The sequence below is a fragment of the Lichenostomus cassidix genome, chromosome 4 (assembly GCF_008360975.1).
Source record: "Lichenostomus cassidix isolate B80296 chromosome 4, HeHo_3.0, whole genome shotgun sequence".
Taxonomy (NCBI): domain Eukaryota; kingdom Metazoa; phylum Chordata; class Aves; order Passeriformes; family Meliphagidae; genus Lichenostomus; species Lichenostomus cassidix.
In genome coordinates, this window is record NC_139484.1 from 48,237,331 (window position 1) to 48,257,035 (window position 19,705).

Below are 19,705 nucleotides of genomic sequence, written 5' to 3' on the forward strand. Positions count from 1 at the left end.
TTTTTAAATAATCCTCTTTGTCAAGGTTTAAACATCCAGCAACATGCCTGTGCTATAGTAATTATGGAATTTTTTTTTGGTAAGTAGAAATAGGTTTGATTTTTTAAATTTCTTCTAGCAGACTAAGATAGTTCACAAGCTGCTTGTTAAAAAGTACAGACAGAAAAAGGATAAATTGGAAAGATGGTTGGTAATTAATATGCCAGGAGATCAGATGGCAGGTGGCAACTGGCATGAATGCACTGAGAATTTTAAGGCATCTTCTCAAATCAGGTTTTTAAACACACATCTGTCTTGGCATATTATATGGAAAATGTGTGGTGGATTTTAAAAATATATTTATTTGTATACTGATATGTCTAGAGATTTTATAAATACCTGGCCAAATTGATATGTAATTGAAAAGGAATGCAAAGACTCCACTGGTCTTAATTATGAATACGGGGTGCAGATTCCTAGTCCCGCTGATTTCATTTGGAACAGTTTTGTCTGCTAATTACTGCTATGAACAAGGTTTTCCCCCTCAGTTACACTGAAGAATTCTTCATTTATTTAAGGCTACGCTTAAATTACTGTGATTGAAAGTACCTTTGTGGCAGAGCATTTCCCTGGTTTCTGTTACATTTTCTGAACTTCAGCTGCCTTTGAACTATAATACTGGTGCTTTCTCAAACTTTACCTTTGTTTCTAATCTAACACAATTACAACTGTTGCATAAACTGTTTAATTTGCAGGAGCACTGGCATCTCTGTCAGGTAAATGTTTCTCTGACCAGGTATCCAGTGTATGGGGACTTGAGTAATGTTTCTCCTAGTGAAACCTGGTGGCTGCTTGTTGTACTCAGTCCCCTGCATCTGCTGAAGCTCCCAGGACTTCTGGGTATTGCCCAGCCTGGCTGATATTTCTGACAAAAGGTATTTCTTTTGAAATGCTTGCTACTGTGGGCAGCAAATGCCAGAAACTTGTAGATCCTTGGCGGAGGTTTTTATTTGACCAGTGCTGGGATCACCCTTCCCTTTCTTTCCCAGGTCACAAGGAGCAGGTCTGTCCCTGTGTCAGCTCTTCATCCTCCTTCAGAGAATGAGGATGATCTATTTGGCTGTGCTGAAATTAGATCAGGATGTGTGGATTTCTGTAAGCTTCCGATATGACCCCAATTAATTTTTTTTTTACCCTTCTATTTTTAAACAATACTGAAAAAACAGAGTGGGCAGGGAAGAGTTGAGCACACTGGTTATATGTGTCATCCAAACCATTAGTGCTGGCAGTGCTCCTGGCCTGTCACATGTGCCAGATGTGACATCTTTCAACAAAATTTAAAGGCATGGTGAAAGATTATGGGCACGGGTTTACATCACTTCAGACTGCTCCAAAATTAATGTTTTAAAAACTGCTAGCAGCAACTGTTAAAGGGTGTCAGTCCATCTTTTTCAAGCTATTACAACATGCCATCTCCTCATCCCTGACATTCTCCTATCCAAGCTGATAAATTTGAGGACCCAGCTGAAAATGAACCCCTCAAAGGAGATGCATCCCTGTGACCATGTCTCTGTGATGAGGTGGTGGAGCAGTCTAAAGGCCAAGTGCTGCTGAAAGAGACAGTCGGCTGAAATCAGTGTAGATGTAAAACTGTACAGTTACTGTTGCTCTGCTGCCTCTGGAACAGCAACTCTGACTTTTACTTCCTGCAGCTGAATGTACATGAAATGATTCCTTAAGCTGAGTGAGCACTGCCTGTTCATACATAGATTTTATTAAACCTGTTTAGTCCAGGACTCTGTTCTTCTTCAGGTTCTGCCTGCATGAAATTAAAGACTGTCCCAGCTCTAGTTTTTGCATATTTCAAATTTACACTGAGCTCAATTATAGTACTAAATTTTACTGTTGCTTTTAACTATGGGAATAAGTTAATTTTTAGTTGGGTTAGCTGGTCTTGCAGGCATCTAAAATGTGTGCCTGTGTCCATTCACATGCATACTTATGTACATACACACTGTCTGTCCTCTCTGGCAGGAAGTCTTGCAGCTGCTAGTTCTCCTTCAGTAGCTCTGAGAATAACCAGCTTCCTAGGTGGGTAAAGTGGAAACAGGGGGAAACATTGGTCTTGCCATTTGTGACTTCAGCAGACATTGCAGATGCTTGCTTTGCAGACTGCTTTCTAGCAACTTCTGGCACCATTTAGTTTTTGAAGGGTCTGATGGAGAATTTTAATGATTTTGACTTTCAAGTGGTCTCATTTCAGCTGTCTGTGTTCAACCATGGTGTGGTTGGTCAGTGATTTTGTTTCCTAGGACCATAATTCTGCACTTGAACTCTAACAAGTTCTGAGACCTCTTGCAGGTGACCTGTGAGGAAATATACTTTTAAACTACAAAGAGTTTTGAATTTTATTTTTCAGTTTTGGCATAGACCTCAATCTAGGTTCAGTGAAATTAGTGGCTAAATTTCCTTTGATTTACTGGAGGCTTCCTCAAGACCTTTATCAGAATTTCAGTTCAATTTGTTCTATCACATGCTTTGCTTCTTGTTGTAGAGCACCTTCTTTTTGATTTCATAATACTTTACAACTTTTGTCACAGTTTAGCCAGAGAGGGTGAATGCATAGCCCCAGAACTCTCCTGTCCAAGCCAGCTTCTAGTCTTTATCAGTACTCATTTTGGAAGATATCCAGTCCTGCTGTCTCTCTTCAAGAGGTTACATTTTTTTGCTGTACTGATTAACTTAACTGTTTTGAGTAAATTTGACCACCTGTGGCTACTGCTGACCCTAGATTCCTGCAGTACCTCCAGGCAAAATGCTACACATAGCTGGCATTCCTGAATTTGGGGTGCTAGGACAAAGCACAGCAGTGTGCATCCAGGGCAGTCTTTGTGGGGAAAAAACCCTGCTTCTTATTCTGTTTTAAAATCAGTTTGGGCAAACAGTGTTGAGAGATGAGATTCCTCTCACTGTGGTTATATATGATGCCCCTTGGTTTCTTACTGACATGGATGGTTCTGCATGAATTGGAAAAAGTTCAGTGTAATCCTCTGGAATCAGGGCCTTAGATAAAACAAAGGGATGACAGGAGGTTTTAATTCATAAGCAGAAATGATAGGGATCTAAGTGAGCTAGAGCAAGGGAATATTATTAATTAGGAATTATTAGGGAATTTTATTGCTTCCTTTGGAGCATCTGGTAACAGCTGCTTAAATCAGGTATGTTCTGAGATGGCATTTCCCGTCTTTTAATGAAAGTTGTTTAGCAATGTACGCATGATTTTACTGAAGACTTTTACTTTCAATATTGCAGTGAAATCTTAATTTCTGTAGTTTAATTTTTTAGTATTGATATGATATGTAAATATAACCATTTGGCTGTTTAATGTGTGATGTCCTATAGGAAAATTTCCTTTCAATTCAAGAGAAAATTAATTTAAAACCTTTTTGATTTAATACAGACATAGCTGCTTGTCATGTGTATTTATATGAGCTTATTTTAAAAAGTAAACACAAACACACCACTTGCTAATACAAATCTAGGTCTTAAAACTTTAGGAGTGGAGATCTTGGGAAGAATGTAAATGAACATATTTTGGGCAAAGCAATATAGCTAGTAATTATTCTGCAGTTTTACTGTTGCTCTTCTGTAAAATAAACCACTTTTAAAGTGGAAATTTTGGAAGAGCTTCCTAATCAATATTGGATTTTTTTTTTTTTTAATGAGTAATTGCCCCATCAGCCTTGTGAGCATGCACTGTAGTTCTTGGATGTGTAATCATACATGAGCAGAAGTTGTTACAGAGAAATGCCTTTTCTTTTAAGTAGAGTTGCTGGTTGTGGTCTTAGGGCATGTGGTTGTTTGGATGATCTGTTGGAAAAGATTTTTCAAATTAATTAAGAGTATGCTTGCCTGCCTGTTGCAGGGTAGAATATGGCTAAGCTTAGAGGAATAAACTCTTGAAGCCAATAGGATGGTAAAGGAAAGCTTTGTATAACTTTGGGTAAAGGCGTAGTTAATGCTGTTCTGCAGTCTGAGTCATGCTAAGAACAATGGGAAGTCATTGGTCCATGCAAGAAGCAAATGTATAATACAGGCACTTCCATCTCTGGCATGTAAGTACCAAATTTCTTGTCATGTGGCAGCCATTATTTGAGTTTTTTCTTTAGGTAGTGGTTCTCTTGACCTTTCTGTAGCTGATGAGTTTGTATTTTCTGTCTTCCTAATTTCTCTTCCCTGGAAAAAGTATTTTCTCCTGTTATTTGAAGACTAGTTAGTTATCATTTTCTCAGGAAAAACTGCAGGATTCCTACTATAAGAGGCCTCAAGTTGGTTAAAAAAAAAGAGGAGAGTAAAAATAAATGTATTAGATAAGAGATTTTAACCTCATAGCAGATTTTAAGACAGTAGGAAAAATGTGAGCATGTTTTTTGAAGATGACTGGAAAATTAATCTCATTCTTTTCATCTGGTGATTGCACCATTAATACATCTTCCTATCAGAGTTAGAGAATTGAGAGAATACTGCATAGCAATATAACTGTAGTGTTAAGTAAAAAAAAGAATTGATGAAATGTTTTTGCTTCCTTAAGAGATCAACTCTAGATAGTGAGTCAGCTCACCAGCAATGATGAGTAATAAAGGAATAAGCTAACCAATGATTTTTTCTGTTAACCACTGGTTGTTCTGAGGAAGAAATAATTCCAAGTACTAGCTGACCCTCTTTTGTTAAAAAAACCCCAAAAAGCAAAACCAAAACCAAACAAAAAGTCAACCTAAAAGCTCCCAAACTCCAACAGTTGTAATATTGGAGTTGATGGAGATAGAACAGGTTTGATAGCTACTTTTAATAGTGGTTCTGCCTTAATTATACTAAGCACATATGTAATGGTCCATTCCAAACCTTTCATATGCTTGCATAAGATCTTCTAGTGTGGGGAAAAATGTGCTGTAATATTTTTTTAACTTTGTCCCACTGCAAACCAGAATGATGGAGAGGCTTGTAAGATAGACAAGATGGTCCCTTTTTACATCTAAGCACATATAAGCAAAAAAGTTTTGAATAGGTAGCCCTGGTGTGCAGAATCAGTATGACTTCTGTTTGTACACGTTGTTGAAGTTATAAATTCTTTATTGTCTTTTAGCTGGCTTTGAAGCTGAAATTATGAGATCTTGTAACAGCGTCATTAAAATTGATTATGATTAAAACTGGAGAGAGATGTGAGCCTTTATACCGGTTTTCGTTTATTTGTTTGTTTGTTTGTTTGTTTTTTACTGAAGACTGAGTCTGCCTGGGCATTAATGAATGCAATGTGGTTTCTTGCTAGATAAGCTTTCCTATATAGATTGTCTAGGGTATATGAAAATAATGTAAAAGAAATAGCATGCAACAATGCAGATGTGAGACAAAGACACCCTTCCAATGGCACAGTAAATCTGCAGTGTGAGTGGATGCCCAGGCTAATGCAAAAGCTCTGTGAAGGGCAGGCGTGCTGGCAAAGTGGTTGAGTAAGCTGGATGCTGAAAGGCAGAGTGTGGCAGAGGAGCCAAGGTGGCATTGCCAAGTGCCCTGTGTCATGATATCCATTATGTCTGGGCCTTGCCCTGATGTGGTGTGTCTCAAGGATGCTCTAAGATAGAGCACATTGTTGTGTGCAGCATAAACTGTGGAAAGTAATGGCAAATATCAAGAGGGTTTGTGGAGAATTATACAGTGATAATAGTATTCAGAACAGGAATTAATAACTTAAGTGAGTTACTAGGGGAATTTGTGCCTAAAGCATAGGTGATAATGCCTTTTTAAAAAGGAGGTGACTTGCAAATTCAGATTTTCTTTCAGCTTTGCAGCGCACATTTAATAACCTGTCTTCATTCAGGCAGAGTTATAAGCAAAGACTGCATGTGACTCCATTTTAATTTATCCTGGTTCAGCTGATGCTTTGAGAAATTATTGTCTTAATGGTGGGAAACTACATCTCTTTGGAAATGTCAACAAAGGACTACCTTTTTGGGGAAACTGTTCATGGTTTGTGGAGCTCTTGAGCTGAGCAGATGATGTAATATTTTAGCATGATCTTGTGAGAGGGTGTATTGCATTTCTGTTTGTGTCCTTGTTTCTTCTGTAACTACTTGTCCTGGTTTGCTGGGTTTGACTTGTTAATGTATATGCAGAACCTGTGGTGGAGAGAGAATTACTAAAGAGCATGCTTGCACCCTGGAGGGGGAAGGATGACTTAAGCTAAAATGCTGCCTCCATATCTCATGGGTATGATATGTGGTTGAGTGACTGGATCCTCCTGCATTATTCATTGCCTCTGGCTTCTGCTGTGACGTGGGTGTTTATCACATGAATAGTTGTGCTGTGGGTTGTTGCAGAAGAGGTGTGTGTGTGACCTGAATACTCATCACCCACAGGTCTCGAAGTGACAGATAAAACCTGGTCTCAAGTATGGTGTGTCTGCTAAGAAGTCGTATCTTTTGGAGATTTTCTTTCTCCAGGCAGTTTATGGAAGAGCATCTTTAGTTGCTTCTGACCCTCATAGTTGGTCTCTGTCACGTATATTAGCTTTCAGTTCCTTCCTTAAAATACGATGCCTATGTGAAAGTAAGTTTTATTCCTAAAATATATTTGGAAAATTGTTCAGCTAACCATGTTGCACCCCCTTGTGCTAAGAATAAGACTTTTTTGAGCGACAGGATGCTTTGTTTTCAAATATTGATTCAAGTTTTTGTTTCCACTTTTAAGGTTTTTTTAAACTCTTTTAAACTCAGCTGCTTAAGTTTTTTCAAAGCACACTTGTTTTGCTGCTGAAGTGCTATCATCAGATTGTGTGTTGGGCTTTTGTGAGCTCTAAAATTTGGGTCAGGACAGATGAGCAAAGAGAAAATAGGGCTTGATTGCCATCCGCTGGGGGGAAAAACATGCTGCAGTGGTACTTGCTTGAAGAGTTGCTGTTGAACGATAACCTACCCCTGTGTTGATCGTGCTGTGCTTTTGGCATAATATCCTAGAGACTGTCAGCCTCAGATGTTTGCTCAGACAGTTTTGTATTAGCAGGAACTGTCTGGTTCTTGTTGAGAGTCCTGATAGCAGTGATAGTGAAAGCTGGAGAGGAGTGGACCTAGGGACAGAAGGGGGGATACAAACCTTCGTTGTGCTGCTGGGAGAATGCTCAGCACATTGCAAACCTGCTCCAGGCAGGGCCCTCAAGTGTGGGAGCTGTGTTCTGGGTGTTTCTAAGCTGTCCCTGTTCCTGTGGCTTTTGCACATTGGATGTATGTGTGCTGAGACCTAACACCAGAGCAGCACAGGTCTCTCTTGAACAGCTCCTTGCCCTGGCTCTCTGGTTCACCCTTAGGAAGTGGAATTACTCATCACTGAAAATACCAATTCTCTTGGGCTGCAAGGTAGGATATTTCCATGAAAGTTTTTAATGGTAAAGTAGTATGATTTATGTGTAACTACAGCGGTAGAACACAATTCAAAATGGGCTTTTTGGAGTGCACAATATGACTGGACCATGTGAGCTGAAGTCAGTGCTTTGCACTGGGAGATGTCAACCACTCCAAGGCTGAATTCTGCTTCAGTGTCACCCAGTGTTTTGTTTTCTTCTGGTTTGATGTCTGTGCAGCACAGTTCAGTGAACAGTAAGACTTGAGAAAAGCAGTAAGTCACGCAGCCAGAGGACCAAAGTAATAGCCTGGTGTTTGGGAGCAGTCACTGGCAATGGGAAGGTCTGCATAAGTGTTTTGAGGGCAATGGTGAGGAGGATTTGCTAAAATGAAAATTATAGTTTTGGCCAGAGTGACATAAATGTTTTAGTCCCACCCCCATGTGCCTGGTTCTGGTCAAAACTTTAAAAGGAAGAACAAAAACCACCTTTCAATATCTCCTTTGGATATTTTTAATTAAAAGAATCACTAAAATGAAGGGAGGAGACCTTAGTATCCTTCATAAATATTGAGACTTTCCCTCCTCACAGTCTATTCTGCAGTGACCCCCTAGTTGGTCCTTTTTGTGGGGAGTAGGGGGCAAAAGACACATGCCCATGTCCCAGGAGGAGCTGAGGCCTCCACCTGCCCTTTCCAGGAAGGTGTCCAGAATATGCTTTTTAACCTGAAAAGGGAAGAGAAGGACCCCTCCTGCCCATAGTGGAACAGCAGTCTCTTCAGTTTTGTTGGACTTGTCAGGGTTCATAAATAAAACAGTGCCATGTGCATTTCAGTGTCTTATCCACTAATTGTGAAAGAAATGCTTCTTCCTGACCTTCAAAAATTTGGGAAGGTAAAACCATCTAAGTGATGCAATTTTCCTTTTAGCCCTCCAGGGCAGAAAGTGAATTAATGTGTTTGATGCTTCTTTCTGTGGATTTGACAAAAACTACTGCCAAAGAAGGTAAGATGCAGAGAAAGGTAGATGCTAAAAGTGTCAGGGAATTCTTGGGGTGTGACAGCAGCCTTCTCCTTCACCCCATCTTTAATGAGTTTTTTAGCCATTGTTATGTTATACAAGTCCTCTATGTTTATTAGGCTGTTTTGTTGGCTTTTGTTTGTTTGTTTGTTTTTAAACTATTTCCAGATTAAGACCCCTAGAAGCCTCATAAAAAATGAAGCTCTCCTTTCCTTTTGGAAGAAAACCCCAGCAGCCTGGGTTCTTGGGGTGGTTCCACGAGGCTTACTGAGAGGCTGTCTGCTGGACTAAAGTTACATACTATTAATGTACTTTCTAGAAGGGAAGAGAAAAATATATCCCTAAAATAGATGACCATGCTGTACTTATTAATTATTGATGTTATGCTGGATGACTTCTTTCTTCTATTAAGAAATTGGAGGAAGAGATGAATTTTAATGGAGGGGTATGTAGGATCCTGGGATTCCTGTTTAAAAGACAATTTAAGGCAGAGCTCCCAGTCTGACGATGCATGTGGCAGGTCTGCATGTCTGTGTGTGCCCAGAGGAAGCTGCAATATGAAAACTGTCACCAGTTTTGTACTGATACCAGTTCACTCAGCTCTGTATGATGAATACTGTACATATGTAATATCTTCAGTCTCACTCATGAGTTCATAACTGTGCCTCCATTCTAAAAGTGCAGGAATTGTGAAGTCTGTTATTATTTTTCCTGGAGCAACTGGATTGCTGCTGACTTTTATGTTACTGCTTTTGCACAACTGGGGAGGGGCTGCAGTGGGGAAGAAGGAAAAAGCTGCAGTGATTCCTAGCTTGGTAAATTTTTGCTGAACCTCAAGAAAGAAGATTTAGCCAGAATTTAGATGTTATAAATCCATGGGGAGTCTATCAGATAGATGTCTGTCTCTGTTTTGAGACCTGTACAAAAATGAGTTTTGCTCTAGCTTCTACAGAAGAGCAATAACTCCCAAATTTTTTCTAGGCTGACTGGTGCTTTCTGTTTGGTTTTATTATTTCTAGCTGAAATTCTATAATGTGCTCAAGATCAGGTTTCACACTTGCTCCTGTGAGATCCCTTCTTTCTTAGGCTAGGTGAGGACAGGATTGCAGGTCTGTGTCCTATGGAAATCTGAGTACCCAGAAATCTCACTTCAAATATATGTAGCTATCACCCCATCTTTGCAAAAGAAGAAAATAAGAACAATTTAATTTTTTTAACTCACACCTATTATTACCTCAACCAGCCAGTTGTTTATTTCATTAATGGTAATGGTATGTTGCTATTTTGTCATCTGTGGCAGTTAAACATTTTCTAATTTGTTCTCTAATAAGGGTATCAGTGCCTGCATGTTATCTGCCTTTCAATTGCTGCTTTTAATAAAGTCTTGAATGAGTTATTCCTGCTTGCATAGGTCTGGGAGGCTGAGCTGGCTCCACTCTTGGCCATCCGAGCGTTTTTTGAAATATGAAGATTTATAAACAGGACGAAAAGAAAGATCCCTCTCTTCATTCTCAAGTCATTTTCAAGTCTGCCAATTTTCAAGGCAGGCAATGTGGTAAAAATGTGGGTGGAGAAGTGGACATTTTCAGCAGGATGCAGAGGAAGGGAAAAACACTCAGGGTGGTGGATTCTCAGCTGGGAAATAGAAAATGTTGGGTGTGTGGCAGCACAGTTTCAGGAATTTATGCCATCAGTGTTAAGAGCCTATTTGGTCAGAGGTCAGATATCTGTTGTTGAAACTTTGTTTTGCAATTTTCTGTCTGCTGTTTTGTTGAGGAGAATGGTAATTCCTACCTTTGAGACCAATATTTTGTATTTCAGGCTTTTCTCTGATCTCAGAACTGCCAGCTGACCTTATCTTAGTTTGTGTCAAAAAACTGTCTTCTTTCAGGCGTAAAAAGATTTTGAGTTTGAGCTTATTTTATTGTCTTTGAGATTATTGAATTGACTACTGTTTCAGTTGCAGTTACTCAAGGCTTGATATAAAACAAATTAAGTTTCATACATAGGATGAAAACAGTTAATTATAAAAATGGCAGTGCCAGGACAGACAGATGCATCTTTTTGATTATTTGGAAAAATTATTTGGAAAAGCTGGCATGTGTGCTCAGCCTGTGAAGAAGTTTGGGATCTCAGCACTTGACCCAGGAAGTTTTGTTTATATAAACCCATGAATCTCAAACAGCAGGAATTTGCAGGTTCCTTGGCTTTCCTGGTATGGAAGTGTTAACAATACATGTGTTTTCTTTCTTTCCCTCATTTTTTCCTCTGTCTTGAATGCTGAAATCTGATCGTCTGATACAAAAGTTCATGAATGTACTAAATTGGGTTAGAATATTAGTTTAATGAGTACTGACCGGTCTGTTTTCTTCCTGAAGAATGTTTTTGGTTTTTTTTAAGTGCAACTTTATTATTGAAAATACAGTGAGTATATTTTCTTGATTTTTTAAAAAAAACCCTTGATATTTTAAAACTACTTTTTATAAAAAGGTCTATTTTCAAGTTTCAAAGGACAAATATGTTTTTTAGCAAGCATGTGCTTAGGTCTCTTAAATGATCTGTTCTGTCTCAGTACTTTCTAGGGTTTATAGTTCTTGGATTTTTGTTAGAACAAATATATCTCTCTTTAAAGTGAAATATAGTTTGGCTTGACTTAGCCTGGCTTTTGCTTTAATAAAGAAAAAAGTATTATTTAAGCTCTATAGCAGATGAGATGTGTATCTTGGGTCTTGCGTAATTATTTTCTCCAGAGGGGGGAACAAATAGAAAGTTGAATAATACCTTGAATCCTAGAACATAGTTTGACTGACAGAGCTGCTGCTGCTGCTAGAACATCTTTTGATTGGAGGATAACCTCACTATGTGGAGACAATCCCAATATATTTTTCAGTACCAAATGTCATAGCATCAATGTAACCACTTTCCTGGGGTGAAATGACTGGTGCAGTATACAGACTTTGCAATAATAAATTATGTACTTGATATCTACTGAACAAAAGCTTAATTTTTTTATGAACATATTGTTTACTGAACACTTTTTTCTCCTATTTCCTAACTTGTGGTTCATGTCTATCGTCTGAAATAATTTTCTTCATGATATTCAGTGTTTGCGCGTGGAGTAAACTGCAGGTCTTTGTTGCAGTGTGGAGGGAGAGAGAATTTAAAGTGTGCATTGCAAGGCATCACTTACATACCCGAGCTGCCATGGTTCGGCAGCAGATCATGACACCTGCTTGGTTTGGGAAGATCCCTGCACTGTGCTACATGGATCCTCTGTTCTGGTGTCAGTTCTCCCGTGTGCACATTGTTGAATGCAGGTGGTTTTGAGGCTGTAAACTGAAGGTGGCTACTTGTGTTAGTCAGTGCTCGTCTGGTTCCCAGGCTCCTGCTGCCTTGTGGCTCCCACTGGCACAGAGGGCAGCTGTGCAGGTTTCTTCTGGTACCCTGCACCTTTGCAAGCTCAGTAGTTTCCATTAATCCCTCTTGATTCTTCATAAATTAAAATATATTATTTGGTTTTGTTTTGCAGCTTGCCTGATTTCTGCAGCGACCTGAGGGGCTGCTGGTGCCCAGGACTCCAGAACCTGGTGCTCTTGTGCAGGCTTTCCACCAGCCAGCTGGGAAGGGTAAGTAACCTTCTCCATGTCTGGGGATCCTCTCAAGTGGGGGCACTCTTTCTGAACCTTTCATGTCCCACATATTAAACACTGAAGTTTCAGCACAGAGACTGGAGGTACCTGTATTTCTATGCAGTATTTACATTGTTTATCATAATGGTCCAGTTCTTCTAGTACTCCAGCAAGAGTTCTTGGTTTATCCATTTTTGCAGGTTAGCTGTACTGCAACTTGCTCTGCCACCTCATGTGGGAAAAAGCTGTCCTCAACAGAGCTGTTTCACAGTAGTGCTGTTCCTCTGTGGTGTCAGTAATGCCATCTATTAATGCAGACACCTATGTTGGATATCAGTGCTCTGTGCAGTGCAGAAGTGCAATCTCCTGTGATGTATCCAAATGGTTCTCTGTGGGTCTTGGGGTGGGAGGGAGGCCCACAGCAGCAGGGCTTTGTGACTCCAGCTAAGGCTGCCTACATGGAGAGATTATCTGGTGTCACAGTCCCCAGCAGCATCTGCTGCTGTGGCTTTCCCTTCCTTCTCACGTGACTTTACCAGGCTGGGGATGTATTTCCCAGTACCTGGCAAGCCAACAGGGTTTCTCATCTTCTGAAATAAGATATATGAGAAGTCTGGAACTGCCTGCCCATAAAGAAAGTGCTGTTAGCTGGAAGATTTGGGCTAATCATGTCTCTTTGTGCCATTCAAGTAGTTTACTGGCAGAGCCCTGTGGAGAGATTGCACTGTTTGCTGATAGAGGCAGGAAGCTTTTCCATCAGTATTGCCCTTCCTCGTTTCTGAAATGCAGCAGCACTCTTCTGGGCTTTTGCTGATGTGATCCTTACAAGGGTGTTATTTTGTACAGTCCTAATGGACAGAGGTGACCTGGCAGAGCTTTCAGTTGTATGCCAGCCTTGTAGCCACTGAGCAAATCTTATGCTTGCATCAGGTTCTTGCTTTACTTGTGGGGTGCACAGCTGCAAACTCTTATCCTGTAAGTTTCCTCTTTAGCTGGTTAGTTAATAGGCAGAGAGAGGATAAATGCTAGTACCTAGATATTGATTTAGAAAATGGTTTTTCATGCTGCATGTTACTTTTCCCAGAGAATTTTCTTACTTCTCACTCAGAAGAATTTCAGAGGTCTTTATGATTTCAGGGATTTTTTGTTTGGTTTTTTTTTCCATCCCTGCATAAAGCTACACTCCAGTGATATATTTCTTATTAAATTAGTCTGTGCAAGGAGAATGATGGGGCTCCAGCCAGCAAGGACTAGTGTCACGTTTGTATGTAGTTATATGAGATGGGAATGTTTTAGCCAGTCCAGTGAAGATGGCTTTAAGGGATTCTGGAAGGGTTCAGGGTTAGTCTTGGTCTTCATGGTTTACGTGCATGTTAATCAAGCAGACTTAGACCATTTTTTAATATGAAAATGGTCAGGTAAACTCTTTTAGAAGAATCTCAACCTTGAAGCATCAAAATTCAATTCACACAACATTTGTAACTGCACCTGCTACCACAAGAGATGTACCACCAGATCCTCAAGGACCTGTGAGAGATGATGCTGTGACTGTTGCATTGCAGACAAGGGATATAATGTGCTTGGGTTAAATAAAAGTAGAAACTCTGACCAGAGGAATGAGTGACATGTTACAAACAGATTGTTATGATTTTGTTTTGATATTTTATTTTTGAGATGGCAAGAGCAGACACTGGTTGGGACAGCGATAAGGAAAGCCACAGAAAGTATCTGCTGATGATGGAACAACTGTTCTAGAAGGAATTGTTTAAAGAAATATCAGTGCAGGGTGTTTATATTGCTTTACAATTCTCTTTTTCTGTCCTCACACCCTGGAAATTGGCTGAGCTCAGCTTTGTTATGTTCAACTTGTCTTTTGAGGGCTTTCTAGTATCCAGGGGAGTTAGAAACAGCTTTGGCTTGAAATCCCACTCTTCAAGCAGTAGGTGGGTTCTGCTGTGCTCACTGTTTCCTTGGAAGGGTAGAACTCAGGGAATTTGAATTAGATTATTTAGATGCAAATGGACAAAATGGATAAACTGGGAATTTTTTGTCTCAAGTAATAATACAAAGTCATTCTCTTACTTCTCAGTATTTTTAAAGGATACCAACAAGATCTAGAAGGTAGTGGTTTGTTTGGGGTTTTTTGTTTGTTTTGTTGGGGTTTTGTTGTTGTTATTGGGTTGGTTTTTTTGTTTTTGTTGTTGTTTTTTGGGTTTTGTTTTCCTGTCTGGACAGTTGTCAAACTTTTTGGGTTAAGCAGATATATTGGTTTGAGAAGTTATAACTCTTCACACTAGTTAATTGAGAACTGGCAAACACAGAATTTACAACATTTTTCTGGAGAATGTGGTTCTGCTTTGTCTCAGCTTCCAATTTTTGCATCCATTTTTGGAAGGATGGCAACAATGCTGTGTTGATTCCTGCAAGATAGAAGGAAGAAGAAAGTGGAAGTAGTGGTGAAATGCTGCAACAGAAAACCTAGCTGTGCTTGGAAAGCTTCCCTCAGAAAACAGAGCCCCAGTGGCATCTCTAACTTAGTTAGAAATACTGTTTTTAGCAGACAGCTTTGAAAAATACTTTTCATGGCTCTCAGTGTAAATGGGGTTCAGAATTTATGTCTGAAATATTGCCCTCTTGGTTTAGGCTTTGCAGGAAGATCTGTGTTACCCAGAGACGATTGCTTTGATCATGTAATGCCTTCTCATTCCCACAGCTCCTTAGCTTGCCAGGCTTCCTTCTGGCATGCAGCCCAACCTTGCTGCAGCCCCAGAGGCTCAGAGCACCACAGCTTGCTTTTTTTTTTTTTTTTCCCAATGTGCAACATTACTTCTAACTTAATGAACGCTCACCAATGAGCAAGTAAAATTGAGATCATTAGCTGATACCAGTTCAAATAGCTGCACTAAATGAATGAGACTAACTGTATTTATAACAAACTTGCATTATAGACAGTGCTTTTCTTTTTCTTAAAATACATATGGACATGTGTTGTTATACACAGAATGTCCTGATGTTTTCTGTTACTGCTTGAGGAACAAAATCTACATTAAGATAACTTAATGCAGAATAAATGTAAAAAGCATGTGTGCTTTACTGAGAAAGTATGTATTGTCTTTGCAGGAGGCTATGCTCAGGGGATCATGAATATCTTGAATTCAGCTTGCTCGATGTAATCTGGCTGCAGAAGTACTGAAATGCTAAATTTCAGAAAAACATCCTTTTGATGAGTTAGGGTCTGTATGATAAAACCTTAAACATCAGGAATTTTGTTCAAGTGATTAACAGTGATGATACCCTCCGAAACAGAGTGGGAAATAATTAGATCCATCTCCACATGGTGTATGGGAACCTCAGCTAAGCAGGAGGGTGACACAAGAAAAAGAAAAAGAAAAGCCCTCATGAAGGACTTCTCAAATATGGAGAAGAGGGAAAGCATCCAAATCAAAACCTGTTAGGGGAGAAGGTAGCCAAAAAGGCAGCCAAAAAGTATACAGGACAGAAGAATGCAAGCAAGAATGTCTGCAGGCAACAAGAACTTGAGTAATGAGAATTTGTTGGAAGGAGAAAAGATGGAGTTGCCAGATATTTTGGGCAGGTCAGGACTTTCCAGATATCTGACCATGTCTGGTATTAGGGTCCAAGCGCGGTAAAAAAATAGAAAATGCGTCAGGGCTGGAGCGCAGGCAGGACATCCTCTTGGCTGTGGGATTGTGCTTGTCTTTCCGGTTCCCAGAAAGCTTTTATCTTGTGCCAGCAAGCGGAAATGATGGGGAGTGAGACGTTTGGAAAGCAGGGTGGCTCTGTGCCTCTCAGCAAAGGCAGGTGGAGTGGATGGCAAAACTTCTTGGATGTGAGCACTGCCAGACAGAACTGGAAGGATGGATAAGGTCTAATAGGTAACAAGACTTGGGAAAAAAACCTTCCTGCAATGAAAATACCTATTTTTTTAACAATTGTTGGTAGTTATTAGATGAAAGTAATGGTTGGGAATTGTTGATGACCTCCAAAAAGGTCACACTTGCAATGATACAAGAGATATGGCTGGTGGACAGCATTGTGCTCTCTCCAAGAGGCAGTTTGACTCGAGAGATCCATGTCTGATAGCTGTTCCTACTGCAGAAAATGAAAGTGCTGTCTCTCTAGGTGCCTCCAGACATCAGCAGCACAAATTCCAAATGGTCTGGCTGGCACTTTACTTACTAGTTTGAGTTGTGTTTTGCTACTGTTGAACTGCAGGTGATGCTGCCAGTCACTGCTTTGAATGCAGGCAAAGTAAAAACAATAAATTTGCACTCTATATGCAAATATGTACACAAAATTTGTGTGCATATTCAATTGTGATTTCTTATCTTAAAATGAGCCATCCAGCAGTCTTACAGGCTGATTTTTAATTTTTCTTCCCCTAGGTTAGCCTCTTTCAGTGCCTGAACCCTTTGCCATAACAGATCTGTTTTGTACAGGACTTGTGGCCTGTATGTCCTTTTAAAACAATGCACAGCATTCCTCTTACCCATTCCTTAGCAGACTTATTTCCTGGTATTCAAAGCAAGTCTTTAAAGGTGGGATTGTGTTGTTTGTCAGAATATCACACAGGAGAGTGCTGGAGCATGATTTCTTCAGTAGTTGTCCCTTGAGAAACATCATGCAATAACCTTTTCTTTCCCCACACTGTGTCTAGCTGTTCCTTGCGAGTGTTGAGTGATGTAGTCAGTCACACTTGGATGACTTCTGTAGCTAATTTGCAGTCATCTCCTTTTTTCATATCCTTTTTCTTGCTCATGTGAGGGTAGGTCTGCTGGCACGATCTGTTGTATGAGATTATAGCAGCCAGTATAAATATACCTATATTTATATTTGAGCACACGTGTATTTATCATGGATGTTGCTTGTGAGGAGCCAGGAAAGATCAAGAAGTCAGCTGACCTCATAAGCAGTAGCATGCACAAAAAAATAAATTCGGGTGAAATACAAAATAGCTTTAATGGCCATTAATGTATGGAGGTTTGACTTTGAGGTCAATTGTTTGTTCTGAAACAAAAGGTAATGGAATTAGTTCAAGCAAACTGGATTCTGTGTGTCTGCTGTATAGACAGAACTCTTGGTTTGACTCACTCACTGGAAAAAGACAAACTACAAAGAGTTCAAGAATTTAGTTTGTCTTTTGTTGGTTTTTTTTTCATAGTACCAAAAGATGAATAAAACTAATCAAAGTTTGAAAAAGTAAAATAAAACTTTTACATAGCAGTCGTAAACCCCAGGAAATGTGGAAGTGTTACAAGAAAAGCTCTGTAAAGAAAATGGCTTAGGAAGATGACAGTCTCAGTTGAAAGTCATGGCAGGCCCCTTTTCAAGATGATATATGTCCTCATTATGTGTGATGATGAGTGGCTGGTAGCTCTGTCACCACAGCTCCTAAAAGGGACTTGGCCTGAGGTGAAGTGCTTTCAGATGCTCCCCTGGGTAGCAGGTATGCAGTGCTAGTGCTCAGGTTTTGTTTCTGTGGCTCTCTGTAAGTGCTGCAGTGTGGGGATGGCCACCTGAAAGGAATCAGGGAAGATTATCAGGAATAGACAAAAAAAAAAATCTTCAGGCAGAGCTATATGAAATTATTTATTGAAGAGAAGCCATAAGGCTAGATGTGTATATGTAGTTTTTGTGTTTGTATATATGTAGTTTTAAGTTTACCTATAAAGATGGAAAAATCACTATAAAAATTTTTAAAGCAATTTTGCAGTAGAATAATAAACAAAAAAACCACAGAAAGCTGTTAAGAAACACATTTGTTACAAAACAAGTGTGAGCCAGCAGGTTAAAAACTAGTAACAAGACCTCATCTGACTTATTAAGTACATTCAGGTTTAACTCAGATTTATATAGAGTTGTGGATATCTAAGTTGTGTACATTTAAAAACATACCAAACCCAAACCTATACATGCATGATACTTGGATTTTTCAAAAGCAATGTTTGAGACCTCCTTCCATGTTGTTTATCAGTCTCATGGATGTATATGGAAAATAAGGACTGTGGCAAGCACAGACTTTTTCCCGTGTGAATTTTTTCTCTTCTTCTTCCTGTGTTTTATAAACAAAGATAAAGTTCAGATGTTATTGAAACGATCTCTGGAAACATAGGTGGTTCAAGCCTAGCCAATTGGCTTAGGGGGAGGTTTTGAACTGGCCCAATCCAGGTGATCTTTGAAAGTCTATATAAGTTGGAATTAATTAATAAAATTAGAACTTTGCCACATTCAGAAGCCTCATTCTTTCTGCTAGCGGTTGAATAGTGACATCGGACTAGTTTTCAGATGCTTTAGCTGTGGCATTTGGGTACCAACAAGGTCAGTCACATTTCTGTGATGGCTCCCTGAGCTTGCTGAAGAACAGAAATCCCCCCGAGAATCACCTTTGTGAGTGGATGTGCTTAAAGAAAGGAGGGGTTGCTTTGGCTAGTATGGTTACAGTTCAGCGAGTGTTCTTAAGGGAAAACAAAACCAAACCAAACCAAACCCAACAAACAATAACACACAAAAACTCGAAAATCAAACCCAAGCAGCATCTTAATTTGTCTTGATCTGTGCATGTCCTCTCTGGTACATACAACCCAATATCACTATTATTTTGCAGAGCAGTTTAACTTCACTTACTGTGTGGCACTTGCTTCTAAATTGACTTTTGATAGTTGGCTTTAATTGACCTTGTAAATCTTTGAAGTTCACATTTTATGCAGTAACGGATGTAACTGATGAAACCTTTGCTATAATGAGAATCTATCTTTATGTTGTCTTTTCCACTGAGATTTATGGAGTTTTAAAATGTGGTATTTAAAAATGGTCATACCTTTGGATCCTGACCTGACCTCTACAGAGAGTGTCTTGTTCCCAGAGTGGGCACACTACCTCAGGAGAACCATGCTGTACTTTGGTTCAGCTGTTTGAGAGCATAATTGTAAGGTTTCTTAATTTATATTTGTTAGGAGTTTTTATTATGGTGTGGTGCAGAAGTCCCCCTTTAATACTGTGGTACTAGGTAGGGAAGGAATAGCATGTCTCAACTGTAGACATTTGATTTAATACAATGAGTCTTATTGCTTTGGAAAATGCATACCCTTTAGAAAGACAGCAATGCATTTCTGAAAAATCAGTAATCTTGCAGCTCCATACATGCTGATCAAACTCTTTCACATGCTATGGAACAGAATATTAAATACTGTCATCTGGTTACAGTTTTTGTTCTCCCCTCAGTAATTTGTTTTCTAATCCTTGCACAGCTAAAGACTACACTGTTGTATTTTGTTATGAATTACAAACTTGGTCCATTTGGAATTAGGAGACACTTAATTTTTTTCAGCTAATACCGGTGTATTTTTTGTTGTATTCCTATAGAACAGGAAAGGGGAGGCAGCCATCTGCAGGCTTTTTTCCTTTACAATGCATGGAATTAGTAAGCCACCAAAGAAACATGAAAAGGTCTGTTTGACTCATGGCAAGGAGTTGTCCCATACTGTCCTGCAAAAGAAATGCAGGGGTTTTGACTGAATGTTAATTTTATTGCATATTTTTCATCTTAACAGCCAGAATTCTTGTAGTGGCAAGAGAGTACTGTCTCATTGATTCACTGAACTTTCCCTATTGGGGGGAGTTGAACAGGACATGCTTTGTCAGTACTGTTATGGAAAACAATGGGGATC

At 39.5% G+C, this 19,705-nt stretch overlaps 1 protein-coding gene across 10 annotated transcripts in view; it reads left to right on the forward strand.

Annotated features, from left to right (window-relative positions):
- The window catches only part of APBB2 (amyloid beta precursor protein binding family B member 2), a 171,170-nt gene that overhangs the window by 42,294 nt on the left and 109,171 nt on the right, over positions 1–19,705 (forward strand). For all 10 annotated transcript variants that reach the window (XM_085059094.1, XM_085059097.1, XM_085059095.1 and 7 more), the window contains exon 2: positions 11,918–12,014. The gene's annotated coding sequence lies outside the window, so the exon portion shown is untranslated. The remainder of the gene's footprint in view (positions 1–11,917; positions 12,015–19,705) is intronic.